At 37.1% G+C, this 17,839-nt stretch overlaps 1 long non-coding RNA gene across 1 annotated transcript; it reads right to left on the reverse strand.

Annotated features, from left to right (window-relative positions):
* Positions 1-5,530: 5,530 nt before the first annotated feature.
* Positions 5,531-9,694, reverse strand: LOC116782795. The gene is made up of 3 exons (XR_004355354.1): positions 9,590-9,694; positions 8,648-8,751; positions 5,531-5,588 (listed from the first exon to the last, which is right to left on the reverse strand). It is a non-coding gene; the product is annotated as an uncharacterized LOC116782795 (long non-coding RNA).
* Positions 9,695-17,839: the final 8,145 nt, after the last annotated feature.

Genomic DNA, 17,839 nt, shown 5'->3' on the forward strand with positions numbered 1-17,839 from the left:
GGATCTGAATCATGGGTCATCTACCATCACCACCTGCCACTCTTAGAACGTTTCCATCAATGCTGCCTCCGTACAATCCTAAACATCCACTAGTCAGATTATGTGACCAATACATCTGTTCTAGAACAAGCAGCAGTCACAAGTATTGAGGTCATGTTGCTGAGAACAGAGCTGTGTTGGGCAGGACACACCTCAAGGATGAAGGACCACCGCCTCCCTAAGATCGTGCTTTATGGTGAACTTGCCACTGGCTACCGCAAAAGAGGAGCCCTGAAGAAAAGATACAAGGACTCCCTGAAACAATATCTCAGCCTTGGCCATATTGGTCATCATCACTGGTCTACTCTGGCCTCCAATCAGGAGGTCTGGAGACACACTATCTATAACGCTGCTGCTTCCTTTGAGAACACATGCAGGGTCACTCTTGAGGAGAAAAGACAATGCAGAAAGAATCGTGTCTTGCAGAATTTACCATCTAAGGAGTCTTTCTGCTGTGTTTTTTGCAGTCGGATGTGTCTATCTCGTATTGACCTTTTTAGCCACCAGTGCGCTTGTAACAAACGTGGGTAAAGCCCTTCCCAAATCTTCATTCGCAAAGCGTAGCCATGATTTGAACGTGAATTTAAAGATCCACATTTTACCCTCATCCTACTTACTGACCCAAATCCTTCTCTCTGGATCTTAATCTCTCTAATAATGTAGCTCATCTCTGTGAGAGGCAAAGAACATATTTTCCTTGCAGCTTTTAAATTCTTTGAAGTAAAGTTAGTTGAGTACAAAGGGGTCCAGACTGAAGATACCTTGAATACTAATAGTATGAATTGTATTGTTTTCTTCCAGCGTGTTGATATAATATTATGCAAAATATTAGCTAAAAAAGAAAGAGCAAAGGAGTAAAAAAAAAAGTGACAGAACTGTGAAAAATCTTCATTAATTTTCAATTAATTGTATATTTCAGCTTCAGCATTAGTTTTTTAGAAGACTTAGAAAACGAGTAAACAAAGATTTTTCAATCATAATTCTGTCAGGTAGGGTTTGATGACTTTTTTAAATTACAAGTCTTCCTCTGTCTTAACTCGAAGTAGAAAATTACAGTTAAAGTTTGTTTTCATCAACTGAAATGTGTTTTTCCCCCGTACTATTGACTGTATAACATTTACAGTACTGACTTCATGCTACTTGAATACCCAGCTTTTCAGTGCCAAAAGAAAATGAATTATGTTTTATTAAGAAAATCCCTAAAGTTCTCTTCAGCAATGAGGCAGTGCAATCATGGATGCTGTAATTATGTAAATAATAATTTATATTCAATATTTCCCAAGTACCACTAAGCTATTATATCTGGATGCTTGCAGATATATCTGCAAATATATCTGCATGCTACTCATTCATAATCAGAATATGTATTGGATCAGTTGAAGTCAGCTTTTGGAAGGCAAATGCCTTGTTTATTGGTAATGAAATGAAGGCCTCAGAGTAAGCTAGTAAAGACCTAGGTAGTGTGAAAGCTTTTTAAAACATCCCTATGCCCACAGAACTGATGAGCTGTATGGTCTAGATGATCGTGCAGTGTTAAATAGGCATTGACTTACGCTAGTTGTGATTTTTCCCACATGCTTGATTTGCTTCTGCCTGTTGAGTGTTAACCATTCTCACAGCCACAGACCTGTGGAAATTATATCTTTCACTAACATCTTACTGTGAGATTTGAAATTAATGTCTTATTTTCTTGTAGATGAAATTTTACACTTTACTTTCAAGAATATTTGAGAAATGCTTTAGATGACCTCGTATAACATCCTATGTCCTTGGCTGTGAACATGTAAAACAGAATTCAGTTGGAAATTAGGATATCTAAATGTTTATATTAACTTGTGAGTGTCTGCATAGTAGTATTGGGTTTGTGGGAACAGGTTCTGCTAGCAGGGGAGAAGTAGGAGTGGCTTCTGTGAGAAGACACCAGAAGCTTCCCCATGTGTGACAACCAATGTCAACCTGTTCCAAGATGGACCTGCCATTGGCCAAGAGTGAGCCCATCAGTGACAATGGTAGTGTCTCTGGGATAACATGTTTAAGAAAGGGAAAACAATACTGCACAACAGCAGGTGGGAGAGAAGAGTGAAAATATGTGAGAGAAGCAGTCCTGCAGGCACCATGGCCATCCAAGAAGGAGGGGGAGGAGGTGCTCCAGGTGCCAGAGCAGAGATTTCCCTGAAGCCCGTAGTGAAGATCATGGTGCGGTTGGCTGCAGACAATGGAGGTCCATCAAACGCTACCTGACAGAATCATGATTGAAAAATCATGATGATAGTTGTTGAGTGACCTCCCTATACTTATGCCACCCCCATGAACTTTTAATTGTACTTTTTTCCCCCTGTCCTGAGGAAAGGGAGTGATAGAGTGGCTCAGTGGGCACTCAACAGCCAGCCAAGGTCAACCCCTTGTCTCTTCCACATTATTCCATATTGCAACAGACATTTTGCATTGGGATTTCTGATAGGGAATATGATCATAATATATATATATATATTGGTAAATTTTCCCCATCAATATTAATTTTAATGTTATTAACATTTTAATGTTAGTTTTAATGTTAACTATTAGCATTATGAAACTCCAAAAATAATTCTTACCAGTTTTTGTCTTCGTAGTTATTTTTCTTCTACCATGCTTCTGCTCTGTGCAATCATTCCTCTCTCTATGATCAGTTTCCCTACTCTTTTCTACTAATCAACTATTCCATCATGTAGGTTGGACTGCTAGAGAACTATTTCTTCATACTAGTCCGTGAGACTTCTTCAAAATTAGCCCCATTCATGTTTCATAGAACTGTAGTTGTAGTCTCTTGTGTCTTCCAGGTGTATCAGTCTAGAATTATGATGCCTGCAAGGACCTAATTTCCAGTAAATAAATTATTTTTTACACATTTAATATTTCTATGGTAGAGGGGGAAGTGCTTGTCATAATGGATAATCTGGAGACGGAGCTGAGGTGCTTTGTCTAAAACTATGAGCCATGAATTTTTCAGTCTGATTTCAATCCTGATCCTCTCCCAGACTTGAATTTCTGCCTTGACCTCAGCCCTGCCTTGTCACTAGAGATGCACCTGGCAGAGTGGACCATATCTGACTCTGATCACTGTTGTCAACCTTCACTGCTCTTTGCTGCTCAATTGCTGTGACATTGTGCCCTTGACAGAGAGGGCCCTGTCTGTCCTTAAAAAGAAGAGAGTCCTCGCTGCTCCCTGATAAAGGCAATAGCTGGGCCTCTAATCCTGCAGGATCATTCCCTTCAATATGAATGTGAGGCAGAAAGAGAAAAAAAGGAATTGGAAAAAGGAGGGGGTAGGGAAGAATGAGAGTGACAGGGAGAGACGAAACAGAAATGTATCACCACTCCATGGAACCAAATGGTGTCTCACGGGTCCTCCTCTTCTAGTCTTCTTGATGGTGAGGGATTCATAAAACATTGAGTCCAATGGATTAATACACATTCAGGAAATGCCCAGGTACCTCCCTTTTTTGGGGGCAAGCTTTACAGTTTCTTGCGATAGGCTCGTATTTGTTGCATCACTTGGATCACCTGCAGTCCTCTGGTGCCAGAAGGTCTTAGGAATGAGTCAGAGGACACTTTGAGGGTCTTTGATGATTTATGACCCCTTCTCAGCTGCCTCTCATGTGAATGCCCCTTGTGTATGTGGCCTTGCTGGAGGCGGGGTTATTGCTTTTGTGTGGAGAGATTTTGCCATCATACACTAAAAACCCTTCTCCTCCTCCACCTGCTGGGGCCAGCTAGGGCTGATTCTAAACACAGACACATTCTTCTTCCCTGAGTCTTGTTTACTTCTCCTCAGATCTGAGCTAACTGGACAATAGTCTTATCTCAAGTCCCCAGTTACAGTCCAAATTCCAGTCAGGCGGCATATTTGGGAGAGAGGTGAGTGCTTTGGTTGCTTCTTTGTAATTCGACAAAAAGTCTTTCTGTGATTTTGACGATGTTTAAGACATTAACAAAATTTCAGTCTCTCACACTCGGTCGTATTCTTGATATCCAGAAAGTAATAATTTCTTTAAGGATTGCAGTTATCCAAATGACCAAGTGCAAGGGAACTGATTAATATCTTCAGACTATATCTGGAAGAAAATACATGGAACATGATATTTTCTGAGAAACAAAGCGATTAAATTTACGTCATTCTTCAGTGTTGAAAGGAACACAAGTGACTGCTAAGTTGAGGAAAAAAAGGAAAACCCGTTCTGTAGGATAGTTTCTTAGTTTCAGCAGTTTCTCTGAGTTGACCCAGTGAAAATATGCTCTGTGCAAGACCATGTCATATTGAACAGCAAGGTTCTGGGCCTTGGGTGCTCCCCTTCAAAAGAGAAATAATTTATAAGAGGGGAAAAGAAAGTTATTACACTTATGAGCCAACTTGTTTAATACTAGTCACTTTAAGACTCACAGGAAAGAGGGAAACATTATTTTTTCTTCTCATGTATCCCAAGCATTAATGTATATAGCTTCAACACAGTTAATCTTTCCCTTTTTTGCTCCTGTCAGTCCTACAATCTTTCTAGGGAAAGATGTATTGCAACATCAGCGAAGAAAAATGAGTAAGTTATTTCTTTTCCATGCAAGAGGAATGAGCAATCTGCCTGGATGGCTCCAGAAACAAAGATGAAGAATGAAATGAAAGTTGATTCACTAAAAAGTTCAGTATGGAGGTGACTGAAATGTCAGTATTACTTTAAATGACTTTGTAATAGAGATCGTTTTGAAAAGCTCACATTTTGATTTTAATGTTTTAAAAAAATATTTTTCAGCTTTTTATTTCAACAATTTCAGGATTTTCTCAGTTTTCATTAAAAATGTGAGAACTCTTTATAAAAAATAACCTCACATTAAATTACTTTTTTTTATTTCCAAATTATTTAAGAAACAAACAAAAAAGTTCAATAGTGGCCAGAAGTTCTGCTGAATGTATCTCAAATAAAAGTAGATGTGTAAATATTATCTCAGCAAGAAATACTGTAATACAGTTAAGTGTATAATACACTCAAAAGTTTTCATTTTTCTAAAATGTTGGCAACTTAATATAGGAAAATAATGAGTAAAATAGACAAATACATGCAAACAAATAACAATGTAAAGAATAAATTACTTTGATTCCATCTTACTACTTTTATCATATAGTTTTTATTAAAATTTATGTTCATATATAGAAAATGGGAGCAGATAAAGTCTATTAACTCAGCAGAAAATTAAGATGTCGGTACAATGATATCTTCAGCAATAAGACCTTGGACAAAAAGTTCTTATTTGGTTATACACCAGTTTCAGAATCATTGGTAAAGGCTAGAAATGCATGCATGAAAATCTAGTTGATATTTCTGAAATCTAATAGGAAGATTTCCTAAGAGTGTTAAAATCGATAAGTTTAAATCCATTTGATAAAGGTCAAACATACAAGAGAGTGAAGGCATTGTTACCTTTTTTCTGAATCCAGGACAAGTTGGATGTAAATGATCTTGTTGGCCTTAAGAGTAGTCTTCTAACTAATAAAAGAGAGGATTAGGTAGTCTGATGTCAGCCTAAGAAAGCCAAAGCAGAAATGAGAGAATGAGACAAGTGGTCAAGAATGTCTAGAAAATATGACTTAAAATTAAAAACACATGGGAGTTGTAAGCAGAAACATACTGCAGTTTTTTTCTCTTTCAATATGAAAATCAAAACAATTTCTCTAAATTATTAGTGACAGTTTTCTAGCCTTTAAAATATAACATTCCAAGTGTGTAAGTTCTAGGCTAGTCTTCTCTTTTTTTTCTTTTTAAGAGGTACTGAAGGAACCAATTCAAGGTTAAAAAGTAATGGTGATTACTGCAAGTCATCATGATTTGATTATGCTTCTGTGGAAACCAATAATACATTCTCTGGTGCATACCAGCAGCTAGTTTCACAGGCATATAGATAATTATGGGCTTAGTCAGCTGGTAAATAGAAACTAAAGAGAAAAATGTGAATAATTATTGGGAACTACTTAAGAACACTTACCAGTTCCTTAAAATACATGGTTTCTTGAAGCCTTGTGGATTATTTACAATTATTTTCAGAGAATGAACATCTGTACATATATTCCAATCAAAATACTCAATTGTTCACTCTAGTAACATCTTTGAACTTCAATCTAAATTTTTTCAGCTTTCACATTTTCTGCTAGAGTGGAAACTCCACTGTTATGTGTGTCTTCCCTATAGATGTGATGTAATTATCCATTTTTGTTCTTGTTGAACTAATCTGTTGAGCTCCTCAGGTGTTTCATTCTAAGGCTTTGTTCAACCCTTTAATAAGTCTTGTTGCACTCCTCTGAGTCCTCCAGTCCACCAAGCTGTTCCATATGAGAAATGTAATTCCCTTGGCCATGAGTAATAACAGAATTAATACATGTAGGGTTCACATTAACCCTTTAGGCTGTGGCAACAGAATGGGCATTCATATTCAGAAGATCATCCATTAGTATTTTTGTGTCTTTTCAAGTATCACTCTTTCCCATGAAAGTTTTCTGTCTGCTGCTATGAGAGATTTTCCAATATTTGGCTTTATTGAAACTCATAAATCCATAAATCCACATATATATATGCATATACATATATATATATATATATATATATGTGCATACTAAGTTAATACTTTTTCAAAAAAATCTCTGATTTTCCACATCTGTTTAAATTCCTCCTACCCAAAACCACCCCTCTTTTATGCTATCTGTATGGTAAAACCCCCTTTTTTTGTTTGACAATGATTTTGATTTTTCAACAATAGCTGACATAAGCTTTAAATTATAGTCTGAATCACTTTTACTCCTTCAGAGTTCTCCTAATTGATTAAGACTTATTATTTACAATCCTTTTTTGAAATATACTGTTTAACTAATGTTTAATCCTAATGATATGCATCACACTAACTTTGTGTTGCTCAAGTTTCTTAACCATAAGTTGTGTGATATCGAATACATTACAGATTTCTATTGCATTATCACTTGTGCATCTGTCAGATAAACTTGTATTCACATAGAATTGAAGTTAGTTCAGCAATACCTATTTCTCAAAACTATGTGGGAAGTAGCATTCATTACATTAACATTTTATTAGCAGCCAGATACTCAGTTTCTGAAACAACACAACAACCATTGACATTTTCAAATTCAATCAATAGACAGGAATTGGGAGCTCATTGCTGGAAGTCTCTAAATTCTAGATGTGAGGTTAGATTAGTTGATTGCAGTTAGTCCTCATCAGCTTAAAAGAATCAGGTTAAGAACAGTTGCTGTCAGTCTATGAACAGTTTTAAAATCATCGAGTAGATAAAAAAACCCCGCACACAAGGATGCACTGAGCATACAAATTATCATTGCTGGATCTTATCAGCAGTTAGTTACCACAAGAAAAAGACTCTTTCAGGTAACTGAGGAACTTTAAAAAAAAACTTAAAAAAATCACAGTTGATTTTCAATGGGTCTTGTATCTTTATTGTACCATACATTAAATGTGCTGCAGGTAAATTAAGTGGTGCTTATTAAGCAATACAAGAAACAGTCTTTAACAGGAGAGCAAAAGTGCTGTGCCACATCCCATGAAAATCTTCTGGATTTTCCCATAGCAGGATACACTGATTACAAGCATAAAACAAGGTTCATTTCACCAGCAGTCAGAGTGATTTCCAGGCATTTGTTCATCTGATGCATTCTAATGCAGTGCTATGCTATCCCTTGGTCTCAGTACATTTGATAATTACTCTATTACATTGTAGAATATTAAATCTAACATTTTAATGCAAATTTAAATTTTCCCAAGAACAAGCATCTTCTGTGCAACCTAAAAGCAACAAGCTTTCTATTCAAACTGTTCATTTGAACCTTTGATTCCAATGACCATTTAAACATATATTTTAATCCATTTTTAAAGTAAAATTATACTTTTTGAACATATTTCTGGCTTAAAGGTTTTTTTTCCCAACTGAATGCATCTGTTGGACTGGAAAAATTCATTCCTTACGGGCACTTTAGTCTTTGAATCCTTTGTCTATCAGTAAGCAAGAGAGTGTCTCCTGGATTTTCTTTAATTTCACTTTCTTACTGAAATTATACATTTCAGTGGCAATTCAGACCTAATATTTCCAGAGTTGGCTAAATCTTGATGTGACGTGAATATACACTGGTATAAGAAATTAGTCACTTTCCTCTATATATTCTTCCTGATGAATTTGTCTTTGATCTTATCAAGACTTTCAAAGTTTTAACATCAGTTAAAGATCTTCTGCAGAAAGCAATCTGAAATTACATATTAAGGAAAATTATTAGACTTTTTCCTAATTATGGTTTGAGGCTCATTTAAAAAGCATCAGGGGAATGAGGCATTTTAAAATGAGAGGAATTATAGCACTGAAAGACTGTATTTCTGCCTGCTAGAGATTCAGTTGTGATTTCAGTGAACTCTTGTGGTAAGTTACAAGATGTTGTGTATGTATCAAAGGGACAGAGACCCCAGGCTAAACACTTAGGAGCAAAGCCTGTAGGAGGAATTGTGTATGTAGCATGAGAATGTGCCTTGACATTTAGTGCACAGTTTTAAAAAAATCAAAGTGCTTATCTAACCTGAGATTCTTCAAGGAACAACCTCTTCAGAAAAGAGACGTCTCCTGAAGTCCAGTTATGGGATGCACAGTACCAAAAGCTGCAGGAGTAGTATCTGTAGGTGTCTGAGAGAATCATTATGGAAATATATAGTTTTATCACGTGAATTTTTTTTTTGCTTAAAACATATTTCATCACAAAAAAACCCCAAACCAAAACAACCATGTTTATAGTTCAAGGTTGACACTTCATGACTCTATCCATTTTGGTTTTAGAGACTGATGTCTAACACTAGTCCAATTATTAAAAGCTAAACATAATTTTGACATACAGACTGGCTTACATCTTCAGATCCTGAAATGACATGGATGATGTCTAGGTAAAAATATATTGATTTTATTTATTTTCTCAGATACAATAGAATGCTCAAGGTGTATGCTGTATTTTCAATATTATTTTCTTTCATCATCCTATTTTCTCTGGCATGAGAATTTTTTTTGTTGTTGAGGTTGGGTTTTTTCACTGTATAAAATTTCATTTCTATATTCTGAGTTACTGTTTTTCCCAACTTCAACTATGTTTTTTTTCTTACATATAGTTTGCAGTTTGCGATCTCAGACTATCTTTGAAAAGAGAGTTTCAAATAGAGATGACTCTTAACTAAAAAGTCATTCCAATATAGTATTTTGGCTTATCTTTTTTAAAACATTTGGAAATAATAGTGATGGTATTGGAATGGACCTGGGAAAAGGAGAAATACAGAGTTCTCCACCCACTTTGAAAGAAACAACGGATATTTTAGGACAAACACAACATACATATGAAAAAGAATTATCCAGCATAATTCATGGCAAATGTTTTTTCCTATCTTAACTACACGTAATAAATTTGCAGTCATTTTCTTATCCTAAAAGTCCTTGAAATTAAGTTTTGTTGAAGAAAAGGAGAGGAAAAATGACTTACCTTAGCTCCTTTCCTTAGTACTTAGCTGCATTTCTTTAATTTTCAAATATGTAAGGCTTATTCCAATCTCTGCAGCTGTTAGTCTAATTGGATGATTTCCTGTTTGAAATGCAGAATAATTTAAAGTGACTAGCAGTTGTTCAGGGATCCTCCCTTTCTAGGGCATAACTTAATCTGACATACTCAATGCTCATCAGAGATTCAACATCTTTTCAAACTGATTACTGCTTCCTCCATCACACTCCAAGTTCTTTGACTTCCGTTTAAGTGCTACAATTTAGAGTTTGATTATTCAAATGAAACTAAGAGGAAAAATCAAACTTCTTTTTTTTTTTTTTGATTGTGCTTCCTCAAAATGTATACTGCATGCAGTCCTCTGTGGTATTTGCTAGATTTTTCATCCTCTGTGATGCAACAGCAAGGTCTGTATTTAGGGTTTTCCTTTTGCTGAAATTAAGAGTGATAATGTAGGATACATTGATGTTGTATATGATTAATATCATCAGAATTTACTTGGTAGAACAAAGTTTAATTTTTTATAAAAATGGGACAACAGTTTCTTTTGAGTCATGAATTTCAATAAGGTGTGAGTTTTGTAAGAAGTGCAAATAATCAAGAAATTATATTTCTTTGAATAACCTTGAAATATAAAAGTTTGTGTCTGATTTAATAGGCCCAAAACTTAATGTTAGTCAGGTCATTTTGAAATCTGAAAATGTTGAATGTGTGAGAGAGAATATTTCCTTTCTTAAGACAATTATACAGGCACGTGGCCCTCCAAGGAACTTAATTATATCTGCCCCCTGACAAAATACTGTTTACCATCTGACTTGTTTGATTGTTTTGCTTTATTTTTGTTTGGTTTTGTGTTTGGTTGTTTTTATTCTCTCACTGTATTGTGCATGCCTACAGAATTTTCCTCTTGGTAGGGTAAAGACACCATGTTTTCTTAATATCCCCTTGAAAACATGAAGATTTTTCTCAAGTAGTTGTTCATTAATGTTAATGAAGAGTTACTCGGCTTAAAACCTATACATGCAGAATAAGGTTTTGAATAGTAGATAAAGGAAAAAATGTTTGCCACCAGATTATGTAATAAGCTCCAAAAGAGGAAATGAAGTTTCTTCTGTGTGGAAAAATCTGGGAAGGCTTTTGCTGAGCCATAATAGGAACAGTTCACTTGAGGTTTCGTCTGGAAAACTTTGTCCTTTGTTTGTCCTTTGTAAAATTGTCTGGGACAGGAGCAGCTCACTTAAAAAATGACTCAGAGGAGACAAGATTTTTTCAAGATGTACACTGAGTCTCTTAAATTAAAAAAAAAGAAACACAATAAAATCAAAATAAATAAATGCATTCTAATGTAAAACTTGCATATATGCTCATGGTAAAGAAAACCAAAACACTTCTCCAAGGACAGTTTCCTAGCTGTTAATGTTTTCTAGCTGGCAACTTGGCAGACATGATGAAAAGCGGTAATCCTCTCTTGTGTCAAGTTGTCATTCCCATTTTACCTTGCATTGCTATGAAGCAAGTTTTTCTTCAGAGGTAGAAATGAAAAAGGAGTTCAAAAGGTGTAAATAAAAGCTGCCTGGGGTACAAAATATTGGAGGTGATTTTCTTTGTTTCTGAGGGATACAACATGTTTCAATGGTGGGCCATCAGTGGACAAGTGTCCAAATCAATGTTCTTTGACACTCTGCTCAATTCCCTTCTCACCACACCCAAAATTATGAATGCTTCAGATGAACTGGATTGGCAGCTTTATTGGTAACCGGGACTAGTATTTTGCCTTTCAATTTCGGCAAAGAAGATAAATGGCATTTTCTTAGGAAAAATTCTTATAAAAGAATTGTTTTTTTTTAAATTTTCATCAGCTTCTTTTGAATCTCAGATTTTTTTATAAAGCATATTACAGAAGTGATTGTGCATGGAAAAATCAGTGAGAAGACCTTTTGAGTTAGTTAACGAACACTGCTTTACAGAGTTTTTATTTAGTAAAATTAGATGGTATTACTTTAATCTGTTTAAAGAACCGATTATCTTGCAACCAAAAATTCCTCCAAGATCATCAAGTCCAACTCTTGATCCAACACCACTGTGGTTACTTGGCCATGGCACTAAGTGCCACATCCAGTCTCATCTTAAAAACCTCCAGGGCAGAAAATGCACCACCTCACTGGACAGCCCATTCCAATGGCTGATTAATCTCTCTGTAAAAGATATCTTCCTAATATCCAACCTAAACCTCCCCTGGCAGAGCTTAAAACTGTGTCCTCTTGTCCTGCTGCTGGTCGCCTGGGAGAAGAGACCAACCCCCACCTGGCTACAACCTCCTTTCAGGGAATTGTAGAGAGTGAGGAGGTCTCACCTGAGCCTCCTCTTCTCCAGACTGAACAACCCCACTTCCCTCAGCCTCCCCTCATAGGACTAGTGTTCGAGTGCCTTCACCAGCCTTGTTCCCCTTCTTTGGACACTCTCCAGTACCTCAATATCCTTCCCGAACTGAGGGGTCCAGAACTGGACACAGTACTCGAGGTGTGGCCTCACCAGCACTGAGTACTGGGAAAGAATCACTTCCCTGGTCCTGCTGGTCTCACTGTTCCTGATCCAGGCCAGGATGCCATTGGCCTTCTTGGCCACTTGGGCACACTACTGGCTCCTGTTCAGCTTCCTGTCAATCCAAACTCCCAGGTCCCTTTCTGCCTGGCTGCTCTCCAGCCACTCTGTGCTCAGCCTGTAGCACTGCCAGGGTTGTTGTGGTCAAAGTGGAGGACCCGGCACTTGGCCTTGTTGCAGTCCAACTTTCCAGCTTGTCCAGGTCCCTCTGCAGAGCCCTCCTGCCTTCCAGCTGATTGACACTCCCCCTCAACTTAGTGTCATCTGCAAATTTGCTAATGGTGGACTCAATCCCCTCATCTAGATCATCAATAAAGATATTAAACAGAACTGGGTCCAACAATGATCCCTGTGGGACACCACTAGTGACCGGCCGTCAACTGGATGCAGCACCGTTCACCACCACTCTCTGGGCTCGGCCCTCCAGCCATTTCCTAACCCAGCACAGAGGGCCCCTGTCCAAGCCATGGGCTGCCAGCTTTTTCAGGAGTATGCTGTGGGAGACAGTGTCAAAGGCTTTGCTGAAGCCCAGGGAAACTACATCCACAGCCTCCCCCTCATCACCTGATCATAAAAGGAGATCAGGTTGGTCAGACAGGACCTATCCTTCCTAAACCCGTGCTGGCTGGGTCTGATCCCTTGTCCATCCTGTAGGTGCTGTGTAATTGCACTTAGGATGATCTGCTCCATAATCTTGCCAGGCACTGAGGTCAGGCTGACAGGCTGACAGTTTCCTGGGTCCTCCTTCTGGCCCTTTTTGTGGATCGGTGTGACATTTGCCAACTTCCAATCATCTGGGACATCCCCAGTGAGCCAGGAATGCTGGTAAATGATGGAGAGCGGCTTGGCGAGCTCTTCTGCCAGCTCCCTCATCACCTTTGGGTGGATCCCATATGGTCCCATAGACTTGTGAGGATCCAAATGGCTCAGCATGTCGCTAACTGTTCCCTCCTGGATTACAGGGGGGCTATTCAGTTTCTTATCTCTTTCTACAGGTTCCGGAAGTCAGCTGTCCTCAGGACAACCTGTCCTACTGTTGAAAATTGAGGTAAAGAAGGTGTTAAATACCTCAGCCTTTTTCTTATCTTTGATAATTATATTCCCACCCATGTCCAACAAAGAATGGAGGTTTTCCTTGCCCCTCCTTTTGCTCTTGATGTATCTGTAGAAGGACTTTTTGTTATCCTTCACAGAAGTGAAGGATAAGTTAAGGTTAAGTAAGGTTAAGTTCAAGTTGTGCCTTCATCTCTCTAATTTTCTTTCTACATGACCTAACTATATTCCTATACTCTTCTTGAGTAGCCAGCTTTTTTTTTCATAATTGGTAGGCTCTCTTTTTCCCCCTAATTTCCTTCAAAATCTCCCTGTTCAGCCAGGCTGGCTATCTTCCCCTCTGGTTCACCTTTTGGCACACTGGGACAGCCTGCTCCTGTGTGTTTAAAACTTGCTTCTTGAAGCGTGTCCATCCCTCCTGGGGATGGACAACCTTCTTTTTTTTCAAGGGTTGTTTCCCAAAGTACCCTCTGAACCAGTCTTCTGGGTAGGCTGAAATCTGCCCTGTGTTGTAAGAACATACAAACTAATCAGAACAGAGAGGCATGAATCAATACCCCACAAAAGACTGTACCGAAGATTAGAGTGGTGAGGAACATTTTGATGGAGCTCCTTGTTTGTCAGTAAGATATTATGCAGATTTTATAATAGCATAAATATATTAAAATATAGTTGCCTTGCCAAATCAGAATGTGGGCAGCACTGATTCTGAATTGTCCTGTCAATAAACTTGTACATGCTTTTAGCAAGGCATGTTTCTGCTACTGTCATGCATCTTAGTACCTGAAATGAAAAATTTAAAAATCCATTACAAAAAAAAAAAAAAGCAAAAAGAATTTGCAAGATAATATAAATAACATCCAGGGGTGTTGAAATAAAATAAAAAAGGCATAGATAGCAAGCTAGACAAAAATGAGGCATATTGTCTGTGGTGAGGTGATTATGTTTTAACAAATGAGACTGAAATCCCTTTTTTGAATGTGATGGAGGCATTTCAAGTTTCATTAATAAATTCCCTGTTACTTTTGTGTCTGTAGTTGTTCCAGGTAGGAACTTTTCCTCAATGAAGAGATAGGCATTCAATCTAAACAAAGTAAAATAACAGATAAGCAAGAAAAACTACTCAATAATCTGAAGAACAGGTTTTCAAAGTAAAAGGCAGTAGAAGTAGAAAAGCTTAATAAAAGAGGACAATAAAAGAAGACAGATGCTGTGGGTGGACAAGACAGCAATGTTTCACCAATTAGAACCGTTATTAAAACAAACAAACAAACTAACTAACTAACTAACCAAAACCCACAACTTTTTTTGTCTGACCAAAAACTCCAGGAACCTTATTAATGAACTCTTGAGGAAAGAAATGAACTGCACTCTAGCAAAAACTCTATGGCAATTTGTAAGGGATGCAATTCTGCACTTCATACATGGAGTAATGTCAAAACTGTATAGTGTTCTGTTGTTAGTCCTTACTGTTAATGTACATACTGCCTGGCTATTCTTAGGTGAAAAACATGCTGAAAAGCCGTCCCTGAAGATCACCTCTGCAAGACAGATGATCTTTTGTGCCTGAAACATATTACAGACCAAACTGAAGAACAGGAAGGCTATTGCAGCAATAAGAGCTGAAGAGCACTTCTCTGGATCAGCTTTCTCTGAGCCACTTTCCCAATTAACACTATAAATTTTATAAATTATCAGAAAATTAAATATTTATGATTTTTTTCCTTTTTGTTAGAATTGATTCAGGTTTATTTTCTTTTTCACACTAAGATTTTAGAATATCATACCAGTAAACGCTTTTTTAAAACAAAATTAACAATGTTAAAACCCCCTAATTAGAACAGAATATTTATTAATTTCCTTGAAGTCTGAAATCTCCTTACATATGTATTGACTTTGACTGCAGTTGTTTTTTTCTCTAACAGACTCCTCTTGGTTTGTCATTTGTACACTTTCATTAGAAAGTCTTTAACCTTTCTCTGAAGACACTACTGAATGTTACAATGACGGTTTGCAACACCAGGATCTTCTTTTGGTCTCTGTTTGTGGTATTGAACTTAAACTGCATTATTACCAAGTCAATGGAATTATTGTTAGAAATTACAGCTTCTGTGACAATTTCTGAAACTTCAAAATGCATTTGTTGAACTTTGGAGTGAAAAATTAATCCTATTTTTCTGGAAAATTCTCCTTGTCTCTCCAGAAATGATCAGAAAGTCTTTCTTGAAAGGAATAAACCTTTCTATGGCTAACATCACCAAAATCTGTGTGTCTGAGAAAATGCTGTCTTTGCAACCTTTCTTTTTGGCAGTGAAGAGAAAAAAAAAATGCTGAAGAGGAAAAAGAAATGCCTTAGCAAAAATATTGCTGCAACTCTTCTACAGTTTACTATTCTTTTTCTGGAAAGCAGATTGCTTTCAGAACTTTGCAAAAATTTCTCTGTAACAAAGGGGGCTTGTCAATCATCTTTTCATTGAGTAAAATCAAAGGAAAAAAGGAACCAGATGAAGTTGTCTATTGCACATTCAGATACCTGTTGGGGCAGAACATAAAGGAAGTAAGACATACTAATAACAAAAACCTACTAAACAATTTGCATGAAGAATGTCTCAACACACACAGAAGAAAATCTTTCTAGGATAATTTGCAAGAGATCTTCCTTGACAAAAATAGAGAAAATTAATTCTTTATGTTGTTCTCAAGAGATTAGGGTTTACTTAGAATTGGGAGCATCCCTGCAAAATCTTTACTAGTCAACAGATTTAGGCTCCAGTTTGATCATAGAATAAATCTGTCTTTAGGTCTTGTGGTATGAGATCAAAAGAAAATCCCACGAAGCAAAGTAAGAAGCCAATTTAAACTCATTCTGTATGGTCAGTTTTGCTCAAAAGATGTTGCTGTGCTGACTTTGAAGTCTCAGGCTTTCTCCTGGAATAAGTTTCAATATATTATCCTTTTTCCTACATGGCTGAAAAAAAAGGGTTTAAATACTGTATTGTATGCTTCAGTGCTCATTTGAAGAAATGCCAGCAAGCCCTCCTTCTTGCTCTTCTCTGCCCTCAGTTTGGATAAAATTTGTATTTTGAGTTATCTGGTAGCACACAAATACAATATCAATAGTTATTGAAGCATAGAAAAAAGGTATAAAAATTCTTGCTCTATGCTCAGGCTTTTTGCAAACAGAACTAAGCAAATGCCTGTTTACGAGGTTGAGGGACTAGAGGTAATAACTCTCTACTGCCAACTTTTTTATAGTGCAGCTTGCTTTGTATTCATGAATCCTGTGACTGCTTTGCCTCTTGTTTCCTTGCTAATGAAAGCTAGTATTAGAATTTTTCCAACCTACCGATATATTTTTTGTTAGTGCTGCAGTCTATTGACTAAAAAAGGGTGCTGTGCCTGCCTTCAGCATACTGTAGAGACAGATAAAGAGAAATGCCCAGCAAATGAAGAAAGAATACATAAGCACTGCTGCCAAGCTGACTTCACCAAAAAAAAAAAAATGATCTCTTTTAAAAACTAAGTCAGGAGAAAAGTGCTACAAGTGCTACAGCTGGGATTGTCAGAGAAAACCCACTTCAGAACGTAAAACATACTGCAGAGATAAGGCTTTTTTTTTCTAACTCATCAGAAGGAGTTCCAAAAAGAAAATGCAGACCTCACCAAATAAGTAGACAAAAAAAGATTGAGAACCATCTGTTGTATCCTTTTTCCCCCCTCCAGGAGGAAGGAAAGACCTCCATAATCTGTCAGACAGCTACAAATAGGAGATCTACGGAAGGGGCTTTTTTTCCCACTACAGCTTGGAGAATTTAAAGCAGGATGGGAAGAGAAGGCCTAAAGGTAGAGGGAGGGATGAAAGAGGGAGAAAATGATGAGAATTTCAGAAATATTTTAGTTCTGCTTTACAGGTATTTGAAGATGCTACTTATAAAGAGTAGTACTTGCAAACCAATGTCAAAAAACATACATTAGTAGATGCATCCATTAATTCAAATTTCACAGGAAAACCTATAATTTTGCTGAAAAATAGATGTAACCATGGGTCTATTAGTTTACAGTTAACTAAAGTTATCAAATGGTGGATTTCTGCTGAGAAAACACATTGCTTGAAAAATCAGAAGACATTTGAAGATGAAGTTAATGTTATGCCATTGTTGTCTTGAACATTCTGTAACAATTAGGATAATACATGTTTTCTGGAATTGGTAGCAATGAAAAAGGGTAATATTACAGAAGTGTGAAATAATCAAGCAATCAACACTGCTGTGTGACTGTAACCTCCATTTCACCTTGAAATTCCTGTAGATTGAGTTTCAGAAGATAATGAGATTAAATATTTCTCTTGAAGAGCTTTCAACTTATGTCCCAAAACTACGACCGGGTCCTACAGTGTGACCTGGTTTGAAGTTAATGGACCTGTCCAAGGATGCCAAGGTCACTCCTTGCCAAGCCTCTGGGAGAAACTCAGCCCGTGTCAGGTCTGACAACAGGAGTGATGACAGTAGACCAACTAACCCTGAGGCAATGTCTGAATCAAAATCAGGTCGCATGTAAAGGAATCATTGGGGTTGCACTTTT

Source organism: Chiroxiphia lanceolata, chromosome 2, assembly GCF_009829145.1.
Source record: "Chiroxiphia lanceolata isolate bChiLan1 chromosome 2, bChiLan1.pri, whole genome shotgun sequence".
NCBI lineage: Eukaryota > Metazoa > Chordata > Aves > Passeriformes > Pipridae > Chiroxiphia > Chiroxiphia lanceolata.